A 20,000-nucleotide genomic window follows, 5' to 3' on the forward strand; every position below is an offset into this window, starting at 1 on the left:
CGCTCCGGCCTCTGAGGCGGCCGGTACCCCTTTCTTGGATGAGACAGAACCCTTGACGGGCCGTTCGCAGATTTTTGCCCGGGCATTGTTTACCGAGGCGGCCGGTACCTCCGTCTGCCTTGGATGGACCGCATCCGCAGATTTTCGTCCGGCCTTAGCTTAAGGAGACGGCCGTTGCCTCCGATCCTCCGGGCTAGAGCCGGGTGAGGTCGTCTCGAACCACGTGCCTGAAGGCCGCCTCGCGCCGGATTCGGCCCCGCTCATTCGTCGGAGTGACCGCCCGACGCGGGCATCGCTAGATTAGCCGTGGCCCCGATCCTTCCCCATCGACAGCCTTTCGCCCCCTTCGCTCCGGCCTCTGAGGCGGCCGGTACCCCTTTCTTGGATGAGACAGAACCCTTGACGGGCCGTTCGCAGATTTTTGCCCGGGCATTGTTTACCGAGGCGGCCGGTACCTCCGTCTGCCTTGGATGGACCGCATCCGCAGATTTTCGTCCGGCCTTAGCTTAAGGAGACGGCCGTTGCCTCCGATCCTCCGGGCTAGAGCCGGGTGAGGTCGTCTCGAACCACGTGCCTGAAGGCCGCCTCGCGCCGGATTCGGCCCCGCTCATTCGTCGGAGTGACCGCCCGACGCGGGCATCGCTAGATTAGCCGTGGCCCCGATCCTTCCCCATCGACAGCCTTTCGCCCCCTTCGCTCCGGCCTCTGAGGCGGCCGGTACCCCTTTCTTGGATGAGACAGAACCCTTGACGGGCCGTTCGCAGATTTTTGCCCGGCCTGTGTTTAAGGAGGCGGCCGGTACCTCCCTCCTTGGATGACCAACAACCCTTGACGGGCCATTCGCAGATTTTTGCCCGGCCTGTGTTTAAGGAGGCGGCCGGTACCTCCCTCCTTGGATGACCAACAACCCTTGACGGGCCATTCGCAGATTTTTGCCCGGCCTGTGTTTAAGGAGGCGGCCGGTACCTCCCTCCTTGGATGACCTTCTACCCTTGACGGGCCATTCGCAGATTTTTGCCCGGCCTGTGTTTAAGGAGGCGGCCGGTACCTCCCACCTTGGATGACCCACTACCCTTGACGGGCCCATTCGCAGATTTTTGCCCGGCCTGTGTTTAAGGAGGCGGCCGGTACCTCCCACCTTGGATGACCCACTACCCTTGACGGGCCCATTCGCAGATTTTTGCCCGGCCTGTGTTTAGGGAGGCGACCGGTCCTCCGTAGCTTGATCGGATTTCCCTTCCGGCCTGTGTTTAAGGAGGCGGCCGGTCCTCCGTAGCTTGACCGGATTTCCCTTCCAGCCTGTGTTTAAGGAGGCGGCTGGTCCTCCCCGGTCGGTTGCCAAGCGACCGGGACCCGCAAGTGGGCAGGAACCGTCCACCCAACGCCGGCGAGCCGGGGCCGGTGGGGGCCCTACCAAGGCGGGTCTAACTTCAGGCGGTGCAAACGGGGGAGGGGGGTAAGGACGGCTGCCGGGAGCAGACAGCCGTCCCCGGGAGGGGGTAGTAGCTTCGCGGCGGCCGCCGGGAGCAGACGGCCGTCCGCGCATTCTGCCAATGCCTGTAGGACTTTGAATATTTCACAGCCGTGCCGTGGCACTTAGAAAATTTTTCAGAGACGTGGCACTTAGAAAGTTTTTCAGAGATGTGGCACTTTGAAAGTTTTTGAGAGATGTGGCACTTAGAAATTTTTTGAGAGATGTGGCACTTAGAAATTTTTTGAGAGATGTGGCACTTAGAAATTTTTTGAGAGATGTGGCACTTTGAAAATTTTTGAGAAATGTGGCACTTAGAAAATTTTCTCTCTCTCTCTGGAAGTGCCGTGCCTTCTTCAGTTCTGCTATCCGAGCAGGGGACGCTTGCTGGCGGCCGTTACCAGCGCTCGGACCAGGCCCAATTGATTTGCATGGAAAACAATTGCGTCCCCCATGCTCGTTCTGACTATATTTTGCGAAAGGGGGGTAAAGTGATGAGTACACTAAGTGGGGGGACCAACCCATGTACTCTAGAAAAAGTACATGGGTTGACAAAAGACCAGTTGGTAATGCACCCCTGGTACCCAAACCCCTGGTACCTTTAGGCACTTAGAAAAAATTTCGCCCAAATTTGGAGGTCGCTCCAGGGGAAGAGGCCGAATTTTCGCCTATTACGGCCGACCGCGGGAACCAGCCGAGGCGGACGCTTTTCGGCGCAAGAGCCGTTGGCACTTAGAAAATATTCGCTAAACTTCAAAGGACCTCCAGGGGAAGAGGCCGAATTGTCACTTTTTCTGGCCGACATCGGGAACCAGCCGAGTCGGACTCTTTACGGCGGAGCAGCCGTTGGCACTTAGAAAATATTCGCCAAACTCGGCCGGACTTCCAGGGGAAGAGGCCGAATTGTCACTTGTTCTGCCCGACATCGGGAACCAGCCGAGTCGGACACTTTAAGGCGGAGCAGCCGTTGGCACTTAGAAAATATTCGCCAAACTTGAACGGACCTCCAGGGGAAGAGGCCGAATTTTCACCTGTTCTGGCCGACATCGGGAACCAGCCGAGTCGGACGCTTTACGGCGGAGCAGCCGTTGGCACTTAGAAAATATTCGTTAAACTTGAAAGGACCTCCAGGGGAAGAGGCCGAATTGTCACTTGTTCTGGCCGACATCGGGAACCAGCCGAGTCGGACGCTTTAAGGCGGAGCAGCCGTTGGCACTCAGAAAATATTCGTTAAACTTGAAAAGACCTCCAGGGGAAGAGGCCGAATTGTCACTTCTTCTGGCCGACATCGGGAACCAGCCGAGTCGGGCCCTTTAAGGCTGAGCAGCCGTTGGCACTTAGGAAATATTTGCCTTAACTCGGCCGGACTTCCAGGGGAAGAGGCCGGATTTTCACTTGTTCTGGCCGACATCGGGAACCAGCCGAGTCGGACGCTTTAAGGCGGAGCAGCCGTTGGCACTTAGAAAATATTCCCCAAACTTGAACGGACCTCCAGGGGAAGAGGCCGAATTTTCACTTGTTCTGGCCGACATCGGGAACCAGCCGAGTCGGACGCTTTACGGCGGAGCAGCCGTTGGCACTTAGAAAATATTCGTTAAACTTCAACTGACCTCCAGGGGAAGAGGCCGAATTTTCACTTGTTCTGGCCGACATCGGGAACCAGCCGAGTCGGACGCTTTACGGCGGAGCAGCCGTTGGCACTTAGAAAATATTCGTTAAACTTCAACTGACCTCCAGGGGAAGAGGCCGAATTTTCACTTGTTCTGGCCGACATCGGGAACCAGCCGAGTCGGACGCTTTACGGCGGAGCAGCCGTTGGCACTTAGAAAATATTCGTTAAACTTGAACGGACCTCCAGGGGAAGAGGCCGAATTTTCACTTGTTCTGGCCGACATCGGGAACCAGCCGAGTCGGACGCTTTACGGCGGAGCAGCCGTTGGCACTTAGAAAATATTCGTTAAACTTCAACTGACCTCCAGGGGAAGAGGCCGAATTTTCACTTGTTCTGGCCGACATCGGGAACCAGCCGAGTCGGACCCTTTACGGCGGAACAGCCGTTGGCACTTAGGAAATATTTGCCTTAACTTGGCCGCACTTCCAGGGGAAGAGGCCGAATTTTCACTTGTTCTGGCCGACATCGGGAACCAGCCGAGTCGGACGCTTTACGGCGGAGCAGCCGTTGGCACTTAGAAAATATTCGTTAAACTTCAACTGACCTCCAGGGGAAGAGGCCGAATTTCCACTTATTCTGGCCGACATCGGGAACCAGCCGAGTCGGACGCTTTACGGCGGAGCAGCCGTTGGCACTTAGGAAATATTCGCCAAACTTGGCCGCACTTCCAGGGGAAGAGGCCGAATTTCCACTTGTTCTGGCCGACATCGGGAACCAGCCGAGACGGACGCTTTACGGCGGAGCAGCCGTTGGCACTTAGAAAATATTCGTTAATCTTGAACGGACCTCCAGGGGAAGAGGCCGAATATTCACTTGTTCTGGCCGACATCGGGAACCAGCCGAGTCGGACGCTTTTCGGCGCAAGAGCCGTTGGCACTTAGGAAATATTCGCCGAACTCGGCCGGACTTCCAGGGGAAGAGGCCGAATTTTCACTTGTTCTGGCCGAAATCGGGAACCAGCCGAGTCGGACTCTTTACGGCGGAGCAGCCGTTGGCACTTAGGAAATATTTGCCAAAATGTTCCGGACCTCCAGGGGAAGAGGCCGAATATTCACTTGTTCTGGCCGACATCGGGAACCAGCCGAGTCGGACACTTTACGGCGGAGCAGCCGTTGGCACTTAGGAAATATTCGTTAAACTTCAACTGACCTCCAGGGGAAGAGGCCGAATTTTCACTTGTTCTGGCCGACATCGGGAACCAGCCGAGTCGGTCTCTTTACGGCGGAGCAGCCGTTGGCACTTAGGAAATATTCGCCGAACTTGGCCGGACTTCCAGGGGAAGAGGCCGGATTTTCACTTGTTCTGGCCGACATCGGGAACCAGCCGAGTCGGACACTTTACGGCGGAGCAGCCGTTGGCACTTAGGAAATATTTGCCAAAATGTTCCGGACCTCCAGGGGAAGAGGCCGAATATTCACTTGTTCTGGCCGACATCGGGAACCAGCCGAGTCGGACACTTTAAGGCTGAGCAGCCGTTGGCACTTAGGAAATATTCGCCTTAACTCGGCCGGACTTCCAGGGGAAGAGGCCGGATTTTCACTTGTTCTGGCCGACATCGGGAACCAGCCGAGTCGGACCCTTTAAGGCTGAGCAGCCGTTGGCACTTAGGAAATATTTGCCTTAACTCGGCCGGACTTCCAGGGGAAGAGGCCGATTTTTCACTTGTTCTGGCCGACCGGGGGAACCAGCCGAGTCGGACACTTTACGGCGGAGCAGCCGTTGGCACTTAGGAAATATTCGCCAAAATGTTCCGGACCTCCAGGGGAAGAGGCCGAATTTTCACTTGTTCTGGCCGACCGGGGGAACCAGCCGAGGCGGACACTTTACGGCGGAGCAGCCGTTGGCACTTTGAAAATATTCGCCAAAATGTTCCGGACCTCCAGGGGAAGAGGCCGAATTTTCACTTGTTCTGGCCGACCGGGGGAACCAGCCGAGGCGGACACTTTACGGCGGAGCAGCCGTTGGCACTTTGAAAATATTCGCCAAAATGTTCCGGACCTCCAGGGGAAGAGGCCGAATTTTCGCTCGTTCGGGCCGACCGGGAGAACCAGCCGAGGCGGACACTTTACGGCGGTTGAGCCGTTGGCACTTAGAAATTATTCAGACTTCCATAAACACACATCGGCCTTTTGCCGTCACTGCCCGGGATGGGCACCGTGGTAGCTAGGACAGTTCGTGTGACAGCTTCCGCTGGCACTTAGACAATTTTTAAAATGAAAATAAACAGTTCTGCACATACGTGCCGACTATATTTTGCGAAAGGGGGGTAAAGTGATGAGTACACTAAGTGGGGGGACCAAGTACATAAAGCCTACCCCTGGTACCTCAGAGAGGCCGAATTGACACATTTTGTGTCCGACCGCGGGAACCAGCCGAGGCGGACGCTTTTCGGCGCAAGAGCCGTTGGCACTTAGAAAATATTCGTTAATCTTGAACGGACCTCCAGGGGAAGAGGCCGAATTTTCACTTGTTCTGGCCGACATCGGGAACCAGCCGAGTCGGACTCTTTACGGCGGAACAGCCGTTGGCACTTAGAAAATATTCGTTAAACTTCAACTGACCTCCAGGGGAAGAGGCCGAATTTCCACTTGTTCTGGTCGACATCGGGAACCAGCCGAGTCGGACGCTTTACGGCGGAGCAGCCGTTGGCACTTAGAAAATATTCGTTAAACTTCAACTGACCTCCAGGGGAAGAGGCCGAATTTTCACTTGTTCTGGCCGACATCGGGAACCAGCCGAGTCGGACGCTTTACGGCGGAGCAGCCGTTGGCACTTAGAAAATATTCGTTAAACTTCAACTGACCTCCAGGGGAAGAGGCCGAATTTTCACTTGTTCTGGCCGACATCGGGAACCAGCCGAGTCGGACGCTTTACGGCGGAGCAGCCGTTGGCACTTAGAAAATATTCGTTAAACTTCAACTGACCTCCAGGGGAAGAGGCCGGATTTTCACTTGTTCTGGCCGACATCGGGAACCAGCCGAGTCGGACCCTTTACGGCGGAGCAGCCGTTGGCACTTAGAAAATATTCGTTAAACTTGAACGGACCTCCAGGGGAAGAGGCCGAATTTTCACTTGTTCTGGCCGACATCGGGAACCAGCCGAGTCGGACGCTTTACGGCGGAGCAGCCGTTGGCACTTAGGAAATATTCGCCAAACTTGGCCGCACTTCCAGGGGAAGAGGCCGAATTTCCACTTGTTCTGGCCGACATCGGGAACCAGCCGAGACGGACGCTTTACGGCGGAGCAGCCGTTGGCACTTAGAAAATATTCGTTAATCTTGAACGGACCTCCAGGGGAAGAGGCCGAATATTCACTTGTTCTGGCCGACATCGGGAACCAGCCGAGTCGGACGCTTTTCGGCGCAAGAGCCGTTGGCACTTAGGAAATATTCGCCGAACTCGGCCGGACTTCCAGGGGAAGAGGCCGAATTTTCACTTGTTCTGGCCGAAATCGGGAACCAGCCGAGTCGGACTCTTTACGGCGGAGCAGCCGTTGGCACTTAGGAAATATTTGCCAAAATGTTCCGGACCTCCAGGGGAAGAGGCCGAATATTCACTTGTTCTGGCCGACATCGGGAACCAGCCGAGTCGGACACTTTACGGCGGAGCAGCCGTTGGCACTTAGGAAATATTCGTTAAACTTCAACTGACCTCCAGGGGAAGAGGCCGAATTTTCACTTGTTCTGGCCGACATCGGGAACCAGCCGAGTCGGTCTCTTTACGGCGGAGCAGCCGTTGGCCCTTAGGAAATATTCGCCAAAATGTTCCGGACCTCCAGGGGAAGAGGCCGAATTTTCGCTCGTTCGGGCCGACCGGGAGAACCAGCCGGGTCGGACACGTTACGGCGCAACAGCCGTTAGCACTTAGAAAATATTTGCCAAAATGTTCCGGACCTCCAGGGGAAGAGGCCGAATATTCACTTGTTCTGGCCGACATCGGGAACCAGCCGAGTCGGACACTTTAAGGCTGAGCAGCCGTTGGCACTTAGGAAATATTCGCCTTAACTCGGCCGGACTTCCAGGGGAAGAGGCCGGATTTTCACTTGTTCTGGCCGACATCGGGAACCAGCCGAGTCGGACTCTTTACGGCGGAACAGCCGTTGGCACTTAGGAAATATTTGCCTTAACTCGGCCGGACTTCCAGGGGAAGAGGCCGGATTTTCACTTGTTCTGGCCGACATCGGGAACCAGCCGAGTCGGACTCTTTACGGCGGAACAGCCGTTGGCACTTAGGAAATATTCGCCTTAACTCGGCCGGACTTCCAGGGGAAGAGGCCGGATTTTCACTTGTTCTGGCCGACATCGGGAACCAGCCGAGTCGGACACTTTAAGGCTGAGCAGCCGTTGGCACTTAGGAAATATTTGCCAAAATGTTCCGGACCTCCAGGGGAAGAGGCCGGATTTTCACTTGTTCTGGCCGACATCGGGAACCAGCCGAGTCGGACTCTTTACGGCGGAACAGCCGTTGGCACTTAGGAAATATTCGCCGAACTCGGCCGGACTTCCAGGGGAAGAGGCCGATTTTTCACTTGTTCTGGCCGACATCGGGAACCAGCCGAGTCGGACCCTTTACGGCGGAACAGCCGTTGGCACTTAGGAAATATTTGCCTTAACTCGGCCGGACTTCCAGGGGAAGAGGCCGGATTTTCACTTGTTCTGGCCGACCGGGGGAACCGGCCGAGTCGGACACTTTACGGCGGAGCAGCCGTTGGCACTTAGGAAATATTTGCCAAAATGTTCCGGACCTCCAGGGGAAGAGGCCGAATTTTCACTTGTTCTGGCCGACCGGGTGAACCGGCCGAGGCGGACACTTTACGGCGGAGCAGCCGTTGGCACTTAGGAAATATTCGCCAAAATGTTCCGGACCTCCAGGGGAAGAGGCCGAATTTTCACTTGTTCTGGCCGACCGGGGGAACCAGCCGAGGCGGACACTTTACGGCGGAGCACCCGTTGGCACTTAGAAAATATTCGCCAAAATGTTCCGGACCTCCAGGGAAAGAGGCCGAATTTTCGCTCGTTCGGGCCGACCGGGAGAACCGGCCGAGGCGGACACTTTACGGCGGTTGAGCCGTTGGCACTTAGAAATTATTCAGACTTCCATCAAACACACATCGGCCTTTTGCCGTCACTGCCCGGGATGGGCACCGTGGTAGCTCGGACAGTTCGTGTGACAGCTTCCGCTGGCACTTAGACAATTTTTAAAATGAAAATAAACAGTTCTGCACATACGTGCCGACTATATTTTGCGAAAGGGGGGTAAAGTGATGAGTACACTAAGTGGGGGGACCAAGTACATAAAGCCTACCCCTGGTACCTCAGAGAGGCCGAATTGACACATTTTGTGTCCGACCGCGGGAACCAGCCGAGGCGGACGCTTTTCGGCGCAAGAGCCGTTGGCACTTAGAAAATATTCGTTAATCTTGAACGGACCTCCAGGGGAAGAGGCCGAATTTTCACTTGTTCTGGCCGACATCGGGAACCAGCCGAGTCGGACGCTTTACGGCGGAGCAGCCGTTGGCACTTAGGAAATATTCGTTAATCTTGAACGGACCTCCAGGGGAAGAGGCCGAATTTTCACTTGTTCTGGCCGACATCGGGAACCAGCCGAGTCGGACGCTTTACGGCGGAGCAGCCGTTGGCACTTAGAAAATATTCGTTAAACTTCAACTGACCTCCAGGGGAAGAGGCCGAATTTCCACTTGTTCTGGCCGACATCGGGAACCAGCCGAGTCGGACGCTTTACGGCGGAAGAGCCGATGGCACTTAGAAAATATTCGTTAAACTTGACAGGACCTCCAGGGGAAGAGGCCGAATTTTCGCTCGTTCAGGCCGACCGGAGGAACCGGCCGAGTCGGACACCTTACGGCGGAAGAGCCGATGGCACTTAGAAAATATTCGCCAAAATGTTCCGGACCTCCAGGGGAAGAGGCCGAATTTTCACTTGTTCAGGCCGACCGGAGGAACCGGCCGAGTCGGACACCTTACGGCGGAAGAGCCGATGGCACTTAGAAAATATTCGTTAAACTTGACAGGACCTCCAGGGGAAGAGGCCGAATTTTCGCTCGTTCAGGCCGACCGGAGGAACCGGCCGAGTCGGACACCTTACGGCGGAAGAGCCGATGGCACTTAGAAAATATTCGCCAAAATGTTCCGGACCTCCAGGGGAAGAGGCCGAATTTTCACTTGTTCAGGCCGACCGGAGGAACCAGCCGGGTCGGACACGTAACGGCGGAAGAGCCGATGGCACTTAGAAAATATTCGTTAAACTTGACAGGACCTCCAGGGGAAGAGGCCGAATTTTCGCTCGTTCGGGCCGACCGGAGGAACCGGCCGGGTCGGACACGTTACGGCGGAACAGCCGTTGGCACTTAGAAAATATTCGTCAAAGTCGTCCGGACCTCCAGGGGAAGAGGCCGAATTTTCGCTCGTTCGGGCCGACCGGAGGAACCAGCCGGGTCGGACACTTTACGGCGCAACAGCCGTTCGCACTTAGAAAATATTCGCCAAAGTCGTCCGGACCTCCAGGGGAAGAGGCCGAATTTTCGCTTGTTCAAGCCGACCGGAGGAACCAGCCGGGTCGGGAACGTTACGGCGCAACAGCCGTTGGCACTTTGAAAATATTCGCCAAAATGTTCCGGACCTCCAGGGGAAGAGGCCGAATTTTCGCTCGTTCGGGCCGACCGGAGGAACCAGCCGGGTCGGACACGTTACGGCGCAACAGCCGTTCGCACTTAGAAAATATTCGCCAAAGTCGTCCGGACCTCCAGGGGAAGAGGCCGAATTTTCGCTCGTTCGGGCCGACCGGAGGAACCAGCCGGGTCGGACACGTTACGGCGCAACAGCCGTTGGCACTTTGAAAATATTCGCCAAAATGTTCCGGACCTCCAGGGGAAGAGGCCGAATTTTCGCTCGTTCGGGCCGACCGGAGGAACCGGCCGGGTCGGACACTTTACGGCGCAACAGCCGTTCGCACTTAGAAAATATTCGCCAAAATGTTCCGGACCTCCAGGGGAAGAGGCCGAATTTTCGCTCGTTCGGGCCGACCGGAGGAACCGGCCGGGTCGGACACGTTACGGCGGAACAGCCGTTGGCACTTAGAAAATATTCGTCAAAGTCGTCCGGACCTCCAGGGGAAGAGGCCGAATTTTCGCTCGTTCGGGCCGACCGGAGGAACCAGCCGGGTCGGACACTTTACGGCGCAACAGCCGTTCGCACTTAGAAAATATTCGCCAAAATGTTCCGGACCTCCAGGGGAAGAGGCCGAATTTTCGCTCGTTCGGGCCGACCGGAGGAACCGGCCGGGTCGGACACGTTACGGCGGAACAGCCGTTGGCACTTAGAAAATATTCGTCAAAGTCGTCCGGACCTCCAGGGGAAGAGGCCGAATTTTCGCTCGTTCGGGCCGACCGGAGGAACCAGCCGGGTCGGACACGTTACGGTGCAACAGCCGTTCGCACTTAGAAAATATTCGCCAAAGTCGTCCGGACCTCCAGGGGAAGAGGCCGAATTTTCGCTCGTTCGGGACGACCGGAGGAACCAGCCGGGTCGGACACGTTACGGCGCAACAGCCGTTCGCACTTAGAAAATATTCGCCAAAGTCGTCCGGACCTCCAGGGGGAAGAGGCCGAATTTTCGCTTGTTCGGGCCGACCGGAGGAACCAGCCGGGTCGGACACGTTACGGCGCAACAGCCGTTGGCACTTTGAAAATATTCGCCAAAATGTTCCGGACCTCCAGGGGAAGAGGCCGAATTTTCGCTCGTTCGGGCCGACCGGAGGAACCAGCCGGGTCGGACACGTTACGGCGCAACAGCCGTTGGCACTTAGAAAATATTCGTTAAACTTCACAGGACCTCCAGGGGAAGAGGCCGAATTTTCGCTCGTTCGGGCCGACCGGAGGAACCAGCCGGGTCGGACACGTTACGGCGCAACAGCCGTTGGCACTTTGAAAATATTCGCCAAAGTCGTCCGGACCTCCAGGGGAAGAGGCCGAATTTTCGCTCGTTCGGGCCGACCGGAGGAACCAGCCGGGTCGGACACTTTACGGCGGAGCAGCCGTTGGCACTTTGAAAATATTCGCCAAAATGTTCCGGACCTCCAGGGGAAGAGGCCGAATTTTCGCTCGTTCGGGCCGACCGGAGGAACCGGCCGGGTCGGACACTTTACGGCGCAACAGCCGTTCGCACTTAGAAAATATTCGCCAAAATGTTCCGGACCTCCAGGGGAAGAGGCCGAATTTTCGCTCGTTCGGGCCGACCGGAGGAACCAGCCGGGTCGGACACGTTACGGCGCAACAGCCGTTCGCACTTAGAAAATATTCGCCAAAGTCGTCCGGACCTCCAGGGGAAGAGGCCGAATTTTCGCTTGTTCAAGCCGACCGGAGGAACCAGCCGGGTCGGACACGTTACGGCGCAACAGCCGTTGGCACTTTGAAAATATTCGCCAAAATGTTCCGGACCTCCAGGGGAAGAGGCCGAATTTTCGCTCGTTCGGGCCGACCGGAGGAACCAGCCGGGTCGGACACGTTACGGCGCAACAGCCGTTCGCACTTAGAAAATATTCGCCAAAGTCGTCCGGACCTCCAGGGGAAGAGGCCGAATTTTCGCTCGTTCGGGCCGACCGGAGGAACCAGCCGGGTCGGACACGTTACGGCGCAACAGCCGTTGGCACTTTGAAAATATTCGCCAAAATGTTCCGGACCTCCAGGGGAAGAGGCCGAATTTTCGCTCGTTCGGGCCGACCGGAGGAACCGGCCGGGTCGGACACTTTACGGCGCAACAGCCGTTCGCACTTAGAAAATATTCGCCAAAATGTTCCGGACCTCCAGGGGAAGAGGCCGAATTTTCGCTCGTTCGGGCCGACCGGAGGAACCGGCCGGGTCGGACACGTTACGGCGGAACAGCCGTTGGCACTTAGAAAATATTCGTCAAAGTCGTCCGGACCTCCAGGGGAAGAGGCCGAATTTTCGCTCGTTCGGGCCGACCGGAGGAACCAGCCGGGTCGGACACTTTACGGCGCAACAGCCGTTCGCACTTAGAAAATATTCGCCAAAATGTTCCGGACCTCCAGGGGAAGAGGCCGAATTTTCGCTCGTTCGGGCCGACCGGAGGAACCGGCCGGGTCGGACACGTTACGGCGGAACAGCCGTTGGCACTTAGAAAATATTCGTCAAAGTCGTCCGGACCTCCAGGGGAAGAGGCCGAATTTTCGCTCGTTCGGGCCGACCGGAGGAACCAGCCGGGTCGGACACGTTACGGTGCAACAGCCGTTCGCACTTAGAAAATATTCGCCAAAGTCGTCCGGACCTCCAGGGGAAGAGGCCGAATTTTCGCTCGTTCGGGACGACCGGAGGAACCAGCCGGGTCGGACACGTTACGGCGCAACAGCCGTTCGCACTTAGAAAATATTCGCCAAAGTCGTCCGGACCTCCAGGGGGAAGAGGCCGAATTTTCGCTTGTTCGGGCCGACCGGAGGAACCAGCCGGGTCGGACACGTTACGGCGCAACAGCCGTTGGCACTTAGGAAATATTCGCCAAAATGTTCCGGACCTCCAGGGGAAGAGGCCGAATTTTCGCTCGTTCGGGCCGACCGGAGGAACCAGCCGGGTCGGACACTTTACGGCGCAACAGCCGTTCGCACTTAGAAAATATTCGCCAAAGTCGTCCGGACCTCCAGGGGAAGAGGCCGAATTTTCGCTCGTTCGGGCCGACCGGAGGAACCAGCCGGGTCGGACACTTTACGGCGGAACAGCCGTTGGCACTTTGAAAATATTCGCCAAAATGTTCCGGACCTCCAGGGGAAGAGGCCGAATTTTCGCTCGTTCGGGCCGACCGGAGGAACCAGCCGGGTCGGACACCTTACGGCGCAACAGCCGTTGGCACTTTGAAAATATTCGTCAAAATGTTCCTGACCTCCAGGGGAAGAGGCCGAATTTTCGCTCGTTCGGGCCGACCGGAGGAACCAGCCGGGTCGGACACGTTACGGCGCAACAGCCGTTCGCACTTAGAAAATATTCGCCAAAGTCGTCCGGACCTCCAGGGGAAGAGGCCGAATTTTCGCTCGTTCGGGCCGACCGGAGGAACCAGCCGGGTCGGACACGTTACGGCGGAACAGCCGTTGGCACTTAGAAAATATTCGTTAAACTTCACAGGACCTCCAGGGGAAGAGGCCGAATTTTCGCTCGTTCGGGCCGACCGGAGGAACCAGCCGGGTCGGACACTTTACGGCGGAACAGCCGTTGGCACTTTGAAAATATTCGCCAAAATGTTCCGGACCTCCAGGGGAAGAGGCCGAATTTTCGCTCGTTCGGGCCGACATGGAGAACCAGCCGAGGCGGACACTTTACGGCGGTTGAGCCGTTGGCACTTAGAAATTATTCAGACTTCCATCAAACACACATCGGCCTTTTGCCGTCACTGCCCGGGATGGGCACCGTGGTAGCTCGGACAGTTCGTGTGACAGCTTCCGCTGGCACTTAGAAAATTTTTAAAATGAAAATAAACAGTTCTGCACATACGTGCCGACTATATTTTGCGAAAGGGGGGTAAAGTGATGAGTACACTAACTGGGGGGACCAAGTACATAAAGCCTACCCCTGGTACCTCAGAGAGGCCGAATTTTCGAATTCTGAGGCCGAGCTGGGGAACCAGACGAGGCGGACACTTTTCCGAGCGAGAGCCGATGGCACTTAGAAAATTTTCGGCTAAGTCGGCAGGACTTCCAGAGCGAGAGGCCGAATATTCGTCATCTGTGGCCGACCGGGGAACCAGCGGAGGCGGATAGGCGGTCACGGAGGTCCCGCCGGCTGGTCCGCGGGCCATTTTGGGTCCCGTAATTTAGCGGTCGCGGTCCGGAATCCACGCCGACCGGGGAACCAGCGGAGGCGGATAGGCGGTCACGGAGGTCCCGCCGGCTGGTCCGCGGGCCAATTTGGGTCCCGTAATTTAGCGGTCGCGGTCCGGAATCCACGCCGACCGGGGAACCAGCGGAGGCGGATAGGCGGTCACGGAGGTCCCGCCGGCTGGTCCGCGGGCCATTTTGGGTCCCGTAATTTAGCGGTCGCGGTCCGGAATCCACGCCGACCGGGGAACCAGCGGAGGCGGATAGGCGGTCACGGAGGTCCCGCCGGCTGGTCCGCGGGCCAATTTGGGTCCCGTAATTTAGCGGTCGCGGCCCGGAATTCGCGCCGGCCGGGGAACCAGCGCGGGCGGATAGGCGGTCACGGAGGTCCCGCCGGCTGGTCCGCGGGGGGAACTGCGCCCTCTGGCGGACACGCCATTGTAAATGAATGGGGTTTGGCACTTAGTGCATTTTTCGCCGAAGCCGACGAGCGCTCCGGGCGAGGAGGCCGGATTCTCGCCATCCGTGGCCGGCCGGGGAACCGGCCAAGGCGGATAGGCGGTCACGGGGGTCCCGCCGGCTGGTCCGCGGGCCAATTGGGGTCCCGTAAGTTAGCGGTCGCGGCCCGGAATCCGCGCCGGCCAGCAGCCACCGGGAGGCGGGTAGGCTGTCACGGAGGTCCCGCCAGCTGGTCCGCGGGCCAATTAGGGTCCCGTAAGTGAGCGGTCGCGGCCCGGAATCCACGCCGGCCAGCAGCCACCGCCAGGCGGGTAGGCTGTCACGGAGGTCCCGCCAGCTGGTCCGCGGGCCATTTAGGGTCCCGTAAGTTAGCGGTCGCGGCCCGGAATGCACGCCGGCCAGCAGCCACCGGCAGGCGGATAGGCGGTCACGGAGGTCCCGCCGGCCGGTCCGCTGGCCAATTACCTCCAGCCGAGCGGATATGAACTTTATTAGCACCTTCTACGAGATGGCGGAGCCTTATTCGACAACCAGCACCTCGGCTTAGCATTTTCCACGGCCCGCTGATCTTCCAGAAGACGTCCAGCCGGTTTCCTCCTCACATTTTAAGCCGGCCGAGGCTTCCGGCACCCCGGCTAAGCTTTCTCCACGGCCCGCTGAGCTTCCGAGGGACCTCCAGCCGGTTCTCCCGGTGCCTCGCGCCTCGCTTTGTGAGCCGGCCGAGGCTTCCAGCACCCCGGCTAAGCTTTCTCCACGGCCCGCTGAGCTTCCAGGGGACCTGCAGCCGGTTCTCCCGGTGCCTCGCGCCTCGCTTTGTGAGCCGGCCGAGGCTTCCAGCACCCCGGCTAAGCTTTCTCCACGGCCCGCTGAGCTTCCGAGGGACCTCCAGCCGGTTCTCCCGGTGCCTCGCGCCTCGCTTTGAGAGCCGGCCGAGGCTTCCAGCACCTCGGCTGAGCGTTTTCGGCGGCCCGTTGCTCTCCCGGAGGTCGCAACGGGGAGTTACCTCCCTCTCGCGGACACGGCGAGTAAATACACCGCCTCTCGCACTTGGCGCACACTCACTCGCATTGCTACGCCTCCCGTGGCACTTTAAGCGGCCGAACGGCGGGAGTAACTACGACTCTCTTAAGGTAGGCTCACTTGACTATTTATTCATGTATTTATTTATTTTTGACGGTTCGCGGAGGCGATGACGCTCCGCGCGGGTAAACGGCGGGAGTAACTGTGACTCTCTTAAGGTAGGCTCACTTGACATCTATTTATTTATGTATTTATTTATTTTTGACGGTTCGCGGAGGCGATGACGCTCCGCGCGGGTAAACGGCGGGAGTAACTGTGACTCTCTTAAGGTAGGCTCACTTGACATCTATTTATTTATGTATTTATTTATTTTTGACGGTTCGCGGAGGCGATGACGCTCCGCGCGGGTAAACGGCGGGAGTAACTGTGACTCTCTTAAGGTAGGCTCACTTGACATCTATTTATTTATGTATTTATTTATTTTTGACGGTTCGCGGAGGCGATGACGCTCCGCGCGGGTAAACGGCGGGAGTAACTGTGACTCTCTTAAGGTAGGCTCACTTGACATCTATTTATTTATGTATTTATTTATTTTTGACGGTTCGCGGAGGCGATGACGCTCCGCGCGGGTAAACGGCGGGAGTAACTGTGACTCTCTTAAGGTAGGCTCACTTGACATCTATTTATTTATGTATTTATTTATTTTTGACGGTTCGCGGAGGCGATGACGCTCCGCGCGGGTAAACGGCGGGAGTAACTGTGACTCTCTTAAGGTAGGCTCACTTGACATCTATTTATTTATGTATTTATTTATTTTTGACGGTTCGCGGAGGCGATGACGCTCCGCGCGGGTAAACGGCGGGAGTAACTGTGACTCTCTTAAGGTAGGCTCACTTGACATCTATTTATTTATGTATTTATTTATTTTTGACGGTTCGCGGAGGCGATGACGCTCCGCGCGGGTAAACGGCGGGAGTAACTGTGACTCTCTTAAGGTAGGCTCACTTGACATTTATTTATTTATGAATTTATTTATTTTTGACGGTTCGCGGAGGCGATGACGCTCCGCGCGGGTAAACGGCGGGAGTAACTGTGACTCTCTTAAGGTAGCCTGACTCGACGTCTTTTTCAACGGTGGCTGGAGGACCCGGGCGGTTCTCGGGGGTGCGTCGCTCCTCACTTTTGACGCCCGAGGAGGCTCCCGGCACCTCGGCTACGCGTTTTCGGCGGCCCGCTGAGCTTCCAGAAGACCTCCAGCCGGTTCTCCCGGTGCTTTCCTCCTCACGTTTTAAGCCGGCCGAGGCTCCCGGCACCCCGGCCAAGCGTTTCCCACGGCCCGCTGAGCTTCCAGGGGACCTCCGGCCGGTTCTCCGCGCGCTTTCCTCCTCACTTTTAAGCCGGCCGAGGCTTCCGGCACCCCGGCCAAGCGTTTCCCACGTCCCGCTGAGCTTCCAGGGGACCTCCGGCCGGTTCTCCGCGCGCTTTCCTCCTCACATTTTAAGCCGGCCGAGGCTCCAGGCACCCCGGCTAAGCTTTCTCCACGGCCCGCTGAGCTTCCAGGGGACCTCCGGCCGGTTCTCCGCGCGCTTTCCTCCTCACTTTTAAGCCGGCCGAGGCTTCCGGCACCCCGGCCAAGCCTTTCCCACGGCCCGCTGAGCTTCCAGGGGACATCCAGCCGGTTCTCCGCGCGCCCCCCTCCTAACTCGACGCCCGAGGAGGCTCCAGGCACCCCGGCCGAGCCTTTTCGGCGGCCCGCTGATCTCCCGGAGGTCGCAACGGGGAATTGCCTCCCTCTCGCGGACACGGCGCGTAAATGCACCGCCTCTCGCACTTGGCGCACACTCACTCGCATCGCTACGCCTCCCGTGGCACTTTAAGCGACCGGGACCACCGCGAGCGCGGGCGATGACTAAGAGGCTCCCCGGCCGGCCTCGCGGAGCTCCGACGCTCCCCCGCGGGACTTCCGGCGGCCGGCCGGAGCCTCGGCACGGCTGCCGCACTCCCTAATAACACCCCGCGGACCCCCGCGAGCCGAACGCTCGCTGCCGCGGGCGACCCGTGCCAAGGCGGACGCGTGACGGCGCGGGAGCCCTCGGCACTATCTCACGGTCACGTATGTAGTCAAATCGTGTAAAATCACCGTTAGTTTATTCATAATATAGGTAATAATTAAATAAATATTAACATCGCGTATATTATTAATAAACACATGTATGTATTTATTTAATAATTAAATAAATATTAACATCGCGTATAATCATGCGCAATACTTCGTGGCCGACCGGGGAACCGGCGAAGGCGGACGCATCGCGGCGCGAGAGCCGTTGGCACTTTGGAAAAATAAATAAATAAATAAATAAATAAATAAATAATAATTCGCCGACCGGGCTCCGGGGGGAGAGGCCGATTTTTGGCCGTTCGTGGCCGACCGGGGAACCGGCGAAGGCGGACGCATCGCGGCGCGAGAGCCGTTGGCACTTTGGAAAAATAAATAAATAAATAAATAAATAAATAAATAAATAAATAAATAAATAATTCGCCGACCGGGCTCCGGGGCAAGAGGCCGAATTTTCGCTCGTTCGGGCCGACCGGGGAACCGGCGAAGGCGGACGCAGCGCGGCGCGAGAGCCGTTGGCACTTTGAAAAAAAAAAAAAAAAAAAAAATTCGCCCACCGGGCTCCGGGGGAAGAGGCCGGCTTTTCGCCGTTCGCGGCCGACCGGGGAACCGGCGAAAGCGGACGCGCTCTCTAACGAGCCCCGCCGGCCGGAGGAAGTGCGCCCTCTGGCGGACACGCCGTTGTAAATGAATGGGGTTTGGCACTTAGTGCATTTTTCGCCCAAGTCGAAGCGCGCTCCGGGCGAGGAGGCCGGATTCTCGCCACCCGTGGCCGGCCGGGGAACCGGCCAAGGCGGACGCGCTCTCTAACGAGCCCCGCCGGCCGGAGGAAGTGCGCCCTCTGGCGGACACGCCGTTGTAAATGAATGGGGTTTGGCACTTGGTGCATTTTTCGCCCAAGTCGAAGCGCGCTCCGGGCGAGGAGGCCGGATTCTCGCCACCCGTGGCCGGCCGGGGAACCGGCGAAGGCGGATAGGCTTTCACGGAGGATCCGCCGGCTGGTCCGCGGGCCGATTAGGGTCCCGCGAGTGAGCGGTGGCGGTCCGGAATCCAGGCCGGCCAGGAGGCACCGCCAGGCGGATAGGCTTTCACGGAGGAGCCGCCGGCTGGTCCGCGGGCCGTTTAGGGTCCCGCGAGTGAGCGGTGGCGGTCCGGAATCCAGGCCGGCCAGGAGGCACCGCCAGGCGGATAGGCTTTCACGGAGGACCCGCCGGCTGGTCCGCGGGCCGTTTAGGGTCCCGCGAGTGAGCGGTCGCGGTCCGGAATCCAGGCCGGCCAGGAGGCACCGCCAGGCGGATAGGCTTTCACGGAGGACCCGCCGGCTGGTCCGCGGGCCGTTTAGGCTCCCGTAAGTTAGCGGTCGCGGTCCGGAATACAGGCCGTCCAGGAGGCACTGCCAGGCGGATACACTCTCTAACGAGCCCCGCCGGCTGGTCCGCCGGGGGAAGTGCGCCCTCTGGCGGACACGCCGTTGTAAATGAATGGGGTTTGGCACTTAGTGCATTTTTCGACCAGCGGCAACGCAGGCTGACGGGCGGCCGCTTCCACGGGCCGGTACTACTCTACGGAGGCGCTAGCCGCCTCCGGTGGGGGCCGTGTGATCTCGCTGGATGCCCGAGGACCTTCCGCGAGGCCCGGCCGCAGCTTTTACGCGCGCCCGGTCCTATTACCTGGTGGAAGCTGGAGGCCGGGGCTCCGCAGCTCGCCGCCCGGGGACCTTCCGCGAGGCCCGGCCGCAGCTTTTACGCACCACCGCTGCTATTCTCTGGCTCCGGCTTCGTCCCGGAGGGTGCTTGGGGAACGGCGGCGCACACCGCGAACGGCCGGTGGCGGTCGGCTGGTGGCGGTCGGCTGGTGGCTGTCGGCTGGTGGCGGTCGGGGGTGGCGCTTGGGGATGGCGCTTGGGGATGGTGGCTGTCGGCTGGTGGCGGTCGGCTGGTGGCGGTCGGCTGGTGGCGGTCGGCTGGTGGCGGTCGGGGGTGGCGCTTGGGGATGGCGCTTGGGGATGGTGGCTGTCGGCTGGTGGCGGTCGGCTGGTGGCGGTCGGGGGGTGGCGGTCGGGGATGGCGCTTGGGGATGGTGGCTGTCGCCTTGTGGCGGTCGGCTGGTGGCGGTCGCCTTGTGGCGGTCGCCTTGTGGCGGTCGGGGATGGCGCTTGGGGATGGTGGCTGTCGCCTTGTGGCGGTCGGCTGGTGGCGGTCGCCTTGTGGCGGTCGCCTTGTGGCGGTCGGGGATGGCGCTTGGGGATGGTGGCTGTCGCCTTGTGGCGGTCGGCTGGTGGCGGTCGGCTGGTGGCGGTCGGGGGGTGGCGGTCGGGGATGGCGCTTGGGGATGGTGGCTGTCGCCTTGTGGCGGTCGGGGGGTGGCGGTCGGGGATGGCGCTTGGGGATGGTGGCTGTCGCCTTGTGGCGGTCGGCTGGTGGCGGT

Source organism: Syngnathus scovelli, unplaced genomic scaffold, assembly GCF_024217435.2.
Source record: "Syngnathus scovelli strain Florida unplaced genomic scaffold, RoL_Ssco_1.2 HiC_scaffold_155, whole genome shotgun sequence".
NCBI classification, from domain to species: Eukaryota; Metazoa; Chordata; class Actinopteri; order Syngnathiformes; family Syngnathidae; genus Syngnathus; species Syngnathus scovelli.